The sequence below is a fragment of the Lipotes vexillifer genome, unplaced genomic scaffold (genome assembly GCF_000442215.2).
Source record: "Lipotes vexillifer unplaced genomic scaffold, Lipotes_vexillifer_v1.1 scaffold409, whole genome shotgun sequence".
NCBI lineage: Eukaryota > Metazoa > Chordata > Mammalia > Artiodactyla > Lipotidae > Lipotes > Lipotes vexillifer.
Genome location: NW_006785162.1, coordinates 285,735 through 296,398, shown reverse-complemented (window position 1 = coordinate 296,398; position 10,664 = coordinate 285,735).

Genomic DNA, 10,664 nt, shown 5'->3' with positions numbered 1-10,664 from the left:
TTCCCTTACAAAGACCTTTGAGATTACACTGGACCCACCCAGATAATTCAGGATAATCTCCCCAACTCAAGATCCTTAACTTAATCACAAAGCCCCCTTTGCCATACAAGTTAACATATACACAGGTTCCAGGGATTAGGATTTGGACACCTTTGAAGGACCATTATTCTACTTACCACAGATGCCATGAAGGACTAACCATAGAAAACACTGAGTTGTCTTCGCAGAGTTCCCCACTCCTTAGTCAAAGTTTCTACATTCATTTCTGATCCTCTATCATGCCCTGATCCTCAATATGTTACCCAACTTCTCTGAGGGTTGGTTTCTACATATGCCAAACAGGTATGGTCACACTGTATGCTATCAGGTTATTTGGGGAATAACAAATGTACTTGGGTTGTAAAATGTTTAGCAAATTTTAGAATAAAATGCTGCATAAAATGAACGAATAATAATTTAAATGCCTCACAAGTCAATTAATAGACTCAAAGTGCTTTGAGATCTTTGGATAAAAGGCATTCTTCTGATGCCAAGTATATGTTGGTGCTTTGCCTTTGTCCTCACTTTCAGCCATATATCAAAAGCACACTTAAGTTCATTTCTTCTCTTTCAGATAAACTATCTAATTTTCTACCCCTGTGGTTTTTCTTAATATCTCCCTCCCCCCAAGCCTTCTAGTGGGAGAAGTGTAGCTCAATTTCTTCACTGGGTGTTCTATGGCTGGATGGATATGGCCTCTTTGACTAGCCATTTTCTCTCCCTCTGTTCTTTTGCTACCTCTGACGTGGTATTTTGCTGTGTAATTGTGAGTTTGCCACCTCTCTCTTGAGCCTCATCAAGGGCTGCTCTGGTCTGATATATAGATTTCTTTCTAGTTTCACAGTCTCCAGGGGGAATGGAGTCGATATGGTTGTTCACCTGCTGAGTTAAGAGTTTGCCCTCAACACATGCCATATTATTTTATTCTAGTTACAGGGAGCATGCAGTGATTGTATTTCCATGTACTCCCACATGAAAATGGAGAAGAAGCCACTGTGTGGTCTTCAGAATCCCTTATGCATTGCCTTTGCTGCCTGCAGGTGGGCAGAGACATATACCTACTATACTCAGGAAAGAAGGTACAGATGACTCCACCTTTTGAAGCTGACCTTCCCCAGAAGCCAAGACCTGCAGAAAAGCAAACCTCTATTTGCTTTTTAAAAAACAAACCAAAAGTTGCATCACATTTTTTAACATGTCTAAAGAGACATGACTGCATTTAGAATAATGTGATGCTCCCCTTCATCTCCTTCCCAGGAAAAACAGTTATGTAGATTTATCAGTCACCACTTAGATAGTTCAGGCAGGGGGAATTTAGTACCAAAAAAAAAAGTGACAACAGTAATAGAAATGCTGGCTAAGGGGAAGGCGGCATTACCTAGAGACTGGCAACTGCAGAAAGTCGTCAGTCCTCCCATAGCTGGAGGAGTGAAGGGGAGAATGTGATGTTACCCAGAGTCCACTGGCACATACTCCCTGCTGAGGTTGCAACTGATGGCTCTGCCATTATATTAGTTCTCTATTGCTACTGTGTAGCAAGTTACCTCAAAACGTAATGGCTTGAAACAACACACATTTACTACCTCACAGTTTCTGTGGGTCAGGAATCTGGCATGGCTTAACTGAGTCCTTTCTCTGCTCCAGGGTCTCTTCAGGAAGCTGTCAAGGTGTCAGTTAGGCTACACTCATCTGAAGGCTCAAATGGGGAAGGATACACCTTCAGGCTCATGTGGATGTTGGCAGGATTCAGTTCCTTGTAGGCTGGTGGACCTCAGTTCCTTTCTGGCTGTTGGCCAGAGTTCACCCTCAGTTCCTTGCCATGAGGGTCTCATGAAGAGGGTGCCTTGCTTCATCAAAGCATGCAAGCTGAGGGACTTCCCTGGTGGTCCAGTGGTTAAGAATCCATGCTTCCACTAATGGGGGCACCGGTTCAATGCCTGGTCATCGGGGAACTAAAATTCCTCACACTGTGTGGTATGGCAAAAGAAACCAAAAAAACATGCAAGCTGGGAAGGCAAGAGAGAGAGTCTTCTAGCAAGACAGTAGTCAAAATCTTTTGTAACAAATCACAGAAGTGGTATCCCTCAACAATGCAATATTTTATTTGTCAGCAGCAAGTTACTTTAGGGGAGAAGATTATACAAGGCCATGAATATCAAGAAGCAAGGATTGGGGCTTCCCTGGTGGCGCAGTGGTTGAGAGTCCGCCTGCCAATGCAGGGGACACGGGTTCGTGCCCTGGTCTGGGAAGATCCCACGTGCCGCAGAGCAGCTGGGCCCGTGAGCCATGGCCACTGAGCCTGCGTGTCCGGAGCCTGTGCTCCACAATGGGAGAGGCCACAACAGTGAGAGGCCCGCGTACCGCAAAAAAAAAAAAAAAAAAAAAAAGAAGCAAGGATTATCGAAGGCCATTTTGGAGGCTATTTTTCCCGGCTGCTTAGGAGGAATCCAGGAGCCCCAGCTCCTACTGATGATGCTGGAACCACCCCCCAATGCTATTGGAGCTCCAGTCACCCATGCCACCATCCTCTGCTACCACCTTCACAGCCAAATGAGTGGTCTTCTGTTCCTACCACTTTCCAATCTCCCACAAGTGCTTCCATTGACAAACCCTACCTAGAGTCCAGCTACCAAGGGAGTCTAGAAAAGTTTCCAGCAGCTTGCAATTCAGAGGAGAGGAAATAAGGATGGGAATAGGACCAACAACAGACAATAGCTGGCATGATAGGAAAAGGTTGGTTCCAGTCATGTGTTGCCTCCTTTGCCTTTTCCCTGTCTTCAAAGCTTAGCTATCCTATGTTCCCTGTCCTTGTCTCCTCAGAACTCTCATTTTTGCCAAGTTGCACTGGATGATAGTGGGAAGTTTTTAAGGTGATTCAATTCAACAAAGTCTATTATAGAGATGCTATGTTTCAAGCATGCTAGGGGCTAGAGATGCAAAGACAAAAAAGAAATAGTTCCTGCCCTTGAAGAGTATGCAGTTATGCCAGGGACACAGATGTCTATAAAACAAAGTGATAAGTGCTACACTACAGGTACATTCTGACAGACTGATTGACAGACCATACAGATCTGTCCTCGATTGGTTATCTGCACTCTTGGTTCTTGCTGGGGAAAAAAAATGTAACCTTGAACGCTCAATCATAAAATCTTTATCAAATATATTTACAATAAATAATTTATGGAGGTTTACCTAAAAGACAAACAGCCCATCTATTACTTCAGCTATCCTAAAATTTACCATTTATGTACATAGAAGCATAATTCAGTTTGAAAAAAAATCTATGAAGAACTAAAACAACATGAGCCACAGCCTTGTTTTCACACCTCAATAGAACTGCTTTTGCTTAGCTGTACTTTGATGTCTCATCGTCTGCCTAGAATGAACAACATTTTTAAACTGCTGAATGGAATAAAATATGCACCCAGTGTAGGAATGTTGAGATTGTCCTCCCCTACATCACACTGTGCTCATTTTCTAAGGACCCCCATGGGGGAGTTCTTCTTAGATCTCAGATTCAGGAAGAGTTTTTTCAGAACATCTCATCTGTTTTTGTCTTACAGATGCAGCAAAATCTTATAATTCATTGTGTCTCCATGTTTGCTTTAGCTGCCAGAAGCTTAGGTCCAAATCTGTAGTCCTCTTGAGCAACTGTACCAGAGTGGGTGGCAGGTATTTATTTTGCTGCTCTTGCTTACCCTTGACCCCAAATTCTCCTTTATCCTTTTGTAGGTATGTTGGTAAGCTATCTCAAATTATCTGCAGACCGAGGAGGTTTATGTTAATTACAAATGAATTGTACAGGTTTATGTATGGTGCTATTTTTACTTAGGAAGAAGGATCCAGAAAACCATAGAAAGAAGTGATACTTGATCTGAGCCTTGGAAAATTATGACAGTTATCCAGTCTGAGAAGATCTTTCTAGGCCAAGAGAAAAGCCTTACAGGCATAAAGATGCACATAGGTTTATAAGACCAGATACAGGGGAAGGGAGGATATAACACCTACATGTTTATTTTCCTAGGAATGCATTATCCCTCCCAGTTAGAAGAGCACTTAGCCTATTAAAATGCACCTTTAAACTCATGAGCCCTTAAGGAATGACTCTACTGATAGTAGTTTCTATCAGGAGAAAAAAAGTATTTTTTGATCAAGTAAGCATATTTTTGTTTATTCAAATTATGAGGGCTTTCCATGCTGTTCACAGGTTGGCTAACCTAGATGCTGTCACAGGTCTCTCCCAGCATGGGCATAGTCATGGTAAAACCAGAGAACCTATCCCCCAAAGCCTAGATCACAGTTTTCTGCTCCTGCAAAGTCATCTCCCAGCCCACCTAAGCCTATAGTAAGGGCAAAAGAGCTCCAGGGGGTAAGGGCAGAAGATCTTAGACATGGAGTGGGGGGTGGGGGGAGATGCTGCTGTATTGTTTGGTACCCACAAAACTTTGAGCAAGTTACTTCCCTAGTCCTCATTTTCTCCTTACAATTTGGATGTCTGAGATCCAATGTTTTTAGCTGATCTCATTATTCTATAATTACACTGCCTATTTTGACAATCTGTGATATTCAATGATTTTCCCAATCTATAAACCATCTATATACATCACCATAGACTCCCAGTAGCTAGAGATGACTTTAAAAATGAGTCATTCACCATGCTTCAGGCAGGAAATTAAGGCTTATAATGTTGATATGAATAATTTTAGTATATTTCATTACTTTGATTTCTTTTTTTCTGGTAAATATTACAATTATTTAGGCAGCTAAAAATGTCATGTTAAAATGTCAGTAAATACAGTAACAAATCTAGCTCTTAAGTGAGTCCCCACTAAGGCATCATGCAAACAGCAATTTGCTGGAATCACACTTGAAAAACATTGGGCTATTTGAAGATTTGGGGTGATTTCTAGTCTGAAAAGTGGCCTATTTGAGAAGAAAGAACCATCTCCCACATTAATAGAATTAATTAAGGAATTAAGGAAGGAATTAATAGAGCAATGGTTTTTTTTGTTGTTGTTGTTAGTTAAGTAAATTTCAAGGTTTTTAAGTGCTGCTTTTTATAAATACCAAAGAAGGAAAATTGGGTTAACTCTAATTGTGGTTTTTCCACTAGCTTTAATGGAGAGATTTGGGCCAGCCTGGGACCCACAATGAGGGAAAGTGTCATGTGGGAACCACACAAGATACTCAAAAGAAAATATGTCTATTATCCCCAACAGAGGCTGGTGCTGGCCTAAACAAGCATCCTGCTGAGTGCGAGCAAAGTCCTAGCCTGGAAAGGCATTTGGCAGCAAAAAAGGATCCACAGGAAACTAAATGTCCTCCACGTACAAGTAAGAAACAGTGAGGCAAAATGGCTCTCCTTGAATACGAATGAAAAGCACCTCTGCCATGAGACTCCTAGCTCTGAGATGCTCACATACACATCATTCTTATTAATCCCACCTCAGACCTAGCCCTGACTTCCCCTCCCACCACGCATTCATCCCGGCACCTCCAACCATCACCTGAGCCCACGACATTGAACTAAGTACTCAGTAAACTGTCTCCAGATGGTCTTAAGACTTTGTCTTCCTTTATAGATTTGCATGTGCAGGTTAAGTCTTTCTAGGTTATCCGCTCTGAGATTCATGCAATTTTCGCTGGGCAATTAGCTAGGTGTAGCCATTGTCTAGACTTTCCCCAGGTGTCTTAGGCTGAGAATATAAATACTTAGAACTTTTTTTTTAAACCTACCTAAAAGGCTAAATTGCTTAACATATAAAGAGCTTTTATAGTTCATAAAAAAATCCCAACAATTTTTGGAAAAGCAAACATATGAAGAGGTATTCAACTGAAAAAGAAATGCAAGTATCTTTAAAACATGAAAGGGTGTTCGAACTCTCTCATAATGAAGGAAAAATAAGTTAGAACAATGAAACACTTTTTTTTCATACCAGATAGGACAATATTAGAAATTTTATAATATATAGTAAGGCAGAGGGGAAGCCAGCAGTTCGTGAACTATTGATGGAAATATAATTGTTATAATCCCATTGTAGGGCAATTAGGTAATAACTATTGAAATTTCAAATCCATATATACTTTGACCCTTTATTTTCACATTTAAGAATTTATCCTTGGGCTTCCCTGGTGGTGCAGTAGTTGAAAGTCCGCCTGCCGATGCAGGGGATGCAGGTTCGTGCCCTGGTCCAGGAAGATCCCACATGCTGCGGAGCAGCTGGGCCCGTAAGCCATGGCCACTGAGGCTGCGCGTCTGGAGCCTGTGCTCCGCAATGGGAGAGGCCACAGCAGTGAGAGGCCCGCGAGCTGGGAAAAAAAAAAAAAAAAAAAAAAAAAGCTATATTACATGAAAGCAAAAATGGGTTGCTAGGATACTTATTGCAATATTATCATAATAAAAAAAACAGAATACACCACAAATGACAACCAATATTTGGAGACCTCCAAATGTCCAAGATTCTACACAGCTATTAAAAGGGATGAGACAGATCTCTACCAAAAGATGTCCAAAGTAGGTTGTTAAGTGAAAAAGAGGCTTGATTATGTCACAGGCAAAACTCTGTTATTTGCCCCCAGTACAAAGTTAGACTACCTCTTGGGCCTAGAACTCTTTCATACAATCAAAGAATCCTACCTTCAGGCAGCATGTCAAGGCAGTACAGGTAATATCTGGATATTTAATAAGGATCAAAGAGCAAGTAAAACTCCTCAGGCAAGTATCTGTCTCTTGCTGTCCTAAAGTTTCCATCTTACTGTTTTGAAATTATACCAAAGTCTGATTTTGCCCAGAGAGAAGAGACTGCCTAAGTTTGGCATGCCCTAGAACAATGCCTTATTTCCATAATAAAACATAAACATAAGCATCAGTTAAATGAAATAAAATATAAAAGCCTTTATTAATTTGTTAGTATAAATAAACAGCAAAACACTAATTACCAATAGTTTTCCAATATGTTTTAGTTAAGATAGTTTAAAACAACTCTCTTTCACAAAACTTCAACTCTCTTCTCTCATTGCATAGTAGAAGTTTTCTCCCCTGCTTTAAGAAAAAGCTTTAACTTTCCTTCACTAAAATTCAGGTATCAAACAGCTTGTCCATAGTTCCCTGGATGCCAGCTTAGGGCAGCAGCTCTTGGAGTTCATTGATTTGCTGCTAGCAAGTTGGAAGATTTAAGGTGTGACTTCCCTGTGTTGCTAATTGGTGATCAGGTCTCACAGGGGTCTCTCCAAAGAATTGCTTCCTGATAATCTCAGGCAACCACACTGCGTCCACATCCATTTCCTCACTGATCTTAAACAGAAAGAATACAGAGAAAGATTATGTTTCATTCTCCCACTGAGTCTACATAAAACCTAATCACTGCCCCTTTCTGATCAGCAAGATGTTACCTTGGCCACTACTTTGTACAGCTCTTATTCCTCCCTCTTTTGAAGCTTATCATGTATGTAAAAGTTATTTTGCCTCCTAATGACTAAGAGGAGACATTAGCCAGCCTGACTGGTTCCCTGGTTCTTCTAGATAAAGGTTATAAAACTGGCAGCCCAGGGGCCAAATTCAACATTACAGCATGTTTGCCCACACAAAGTTTTTTGGCTTTGTTTTTTTGTTGTTGTTGTTGTTGTTTAGTTTTGGGTTTTTTGTTGTTGTTGTTTTTTTAATGTAAGCCAAGATGTACAAACCAGAAAATTTGATGTGAAAATCCAAATTTCCAGTTCCCTTTAAAAACATTTAGACTTGAAAACACTGGGCCCACATTCTCAACCATCAGCTGTAGCTGAGTACAGGTTGCTTCCCTCCACTCAGCTCACTTCCCTTGATGAGACTACCTGGTAGGCATTAGGGTTGTGACCCCTGTTCTGGGATATAAGCCCTTTAAACAATGAAAATATTTAGAACTGAACGAAAGTTGTTTCTAAGAGAATGTGTTTGTCCTTCTCAAAATTCAACGGAACTTCAAACTCACCAAATGTCTTCCCAACTGCACCAGTTTTTCTAAATTTATTCTTTACTTTCAGTCACCATTCCTAACTAAAGCCAGCAATTTACGATGCCTAGAGCATTTAACTAAGAAAAAACTGAGGAAACAACTCACGTCTACTGATCAGTTAGGGTGACAGTGAAGTTGATAAAGGCGGCAGTGGTCCTCAAACTTGAGCATGAATTAGAATCATCTGGAAAGCCTGTTAAAACAGATTTATGGATCTGAGTTTCTGATTCAGTATGTCTAGGATGGTGTGTGAGAATCTGCATTTCTAATAAGTCCCAGTGATGCAGATGCTCCTGGTCTGGTGACCATACTTGGAGCATCACAGAGTTCTCACTGTATCAAATATATCTGTAAATGTATAGTGGCCAAACACAATAGAAGTTTATTTGCCTTTCATAAAATGATCCAAAGCAAGTTTTCCTTCATTCAGTGATTCAGGGACCCAAGCTACGTTGAGCTTACATCTCTACTAACCACTAGGACCATATATGCAGATAGAAGGGGGAAGATATCCAGGAATCGAACCACTTTTTAAAAGCTTTGGCATAGAAGTGTTGCATATCACTTCCACTCACATCTCATTGGTGAAAACTAATCACATGGCCATATCTAGATGCAAAGGGTGCTGGGAAATATGGTCCCTGGCAGGACAGCCACTTCCTAATTCTACAAACTGGAAGGGAGACCACACTTTTTTGTGGACATCTCCACTGCAGCAGCCATGAATATGGCTCGCTCTTCTTCTGATAACCTCCTTCCCCATTACCAGAAGGCTCTTCCCCCTTCTTGTTGTCCATCCAAACCTCAACATCCTTCTGGTTATATTTCTCCTCCATCAGAATTCCCAGTAAAAAAAAATTCCAGTCCTTTATCTTGGTAAGTAGATAAAGTAACTTTCCCCAAAGAGTTTGTTGTTTCCTTGAGGATATTTATTATGATCATTATAAATTTAAAGAACAGTGTTCATTCTCCTCCAGTTAATCAGAAGGAAAATATAAGCTGTTTGCATTTTGAATGTTTTTGATTAAAGACTTGAGTCAAGTATCACATCCAATTATCTTTCCAAAAGGGCTTCCCTGGTGGTGCAGTGGTTGAAAGTCCGCCTGTCGATGCAGGGGACACGGGTTCATGCCCTGGTCCGGGAAGATCCCACATGCCGTGGAGCGGCTGAGCCTGCGCGTCCGGAGCCTGTGCTCCGCAACAGGAGAGACCACAACAGTGAGAGGCCCGCGTACCGCAAAAAAAAAAAAAAAAAAATTTCTTTCCAAAAAATAACAAATGAATAGACAAAGGAAAAAAAGCAATGAAAACTGCCTAAAACAATTAATATTGCAACATTGTAACCTAACTATACTCCTTGTGGTGAATTAATACTTTCTGAAGTAATCTCTACTCCTGGGATCTAGAGTGAGTTAGAGAGGTGACCTGTGAGCTTCTAAAATCAATTAAAACTAAATAAAAACTGTGAAAATAAAATGAAGAGTGGCTCATTTACCACTGCAAGTAGCATAAAATTGAACCCAAACTAGCTTAAGCAAAAAGAGAATTTATTGTTTCCCTTAGGATGAAAAGTCCAGAGGCATACTTAGCTTCAGTCACAATTGAATCCTGAGCTCAACCAATATCATCAGGACTGTTTCTCTCCAACTCTCAGCTTCACGTTGGAACAGAATGGCAGCAATGGTTGCAACCCTTATAGCCTCTTTAGGTCCAGCAGATAAGATCATGAGTTCCTCAATGAGGAAAACATTGCTGTGGCTCATTGGATCTGATTGGGTCATATATTCACCCTTAAACTAATCATTGTAGCCAGGGGGAACTAATTGTGGGTCTCATGTATGGAATCAGTTTCACTTAATCCAAACTATGGGTTGGAGAAGGGGGCTCTATAGAGGGGAATTGGGGTATAGATACTGTTGGAGGAGGCTCAATGCCCCACGCTTGGAACCAGCTGAAGGACCCAGGAGCCAGGTAGACAGATACAAAAATGTCACCTTTACGATATGTCTTTAGGTCTGTTAACCAAGGAGGCTTACTAACTCCTGAATTAGATGGACCTGCCCCACCACAGACATGCAGTCTCCCACCGAGGCCTGCCCCTGTCAGCTTTATGGCATAGAGAAGCAGAGAACACTCTGCAAACTGTGGATGATGAAGAAAAATAGAGAAAAAGGGGCTGAGTTTAATCTGTTTGGTCACTGCACCAAAATTCACCAATCAGGCAAGTCACTCTTCCTCCCTTGGGGCAAAGGGAGAAGGGGGGTACGGGGGTAGAGAAGCTTGGATTGTTACCATGAAGCAGTCGCTACACACAACAATGGAGGAATGGGGAGTAAATATCTCCTCCCAATATTTAACAAGAGAGTGAATGAATGGTGATAGCAACAAGAGATGTCCACTACCGAAAGAAACACTCTTAAATATGGAGAGGAAAATATATGCATCCAAATGGTTAGATTCCTTAACCATTTTAGTTATGAAAGAATATTAATCCCACCTGCTATGGAGGCACTATAATACCCTTTGGATACTGTTCTTCACAATTGTTATCTCTTATCTGATTTAATGCTTTTCTGTAGATGAAAGATAATCAAGTATAGATGTGGACTTTATGTTGATGCCCTGGGACAAAGC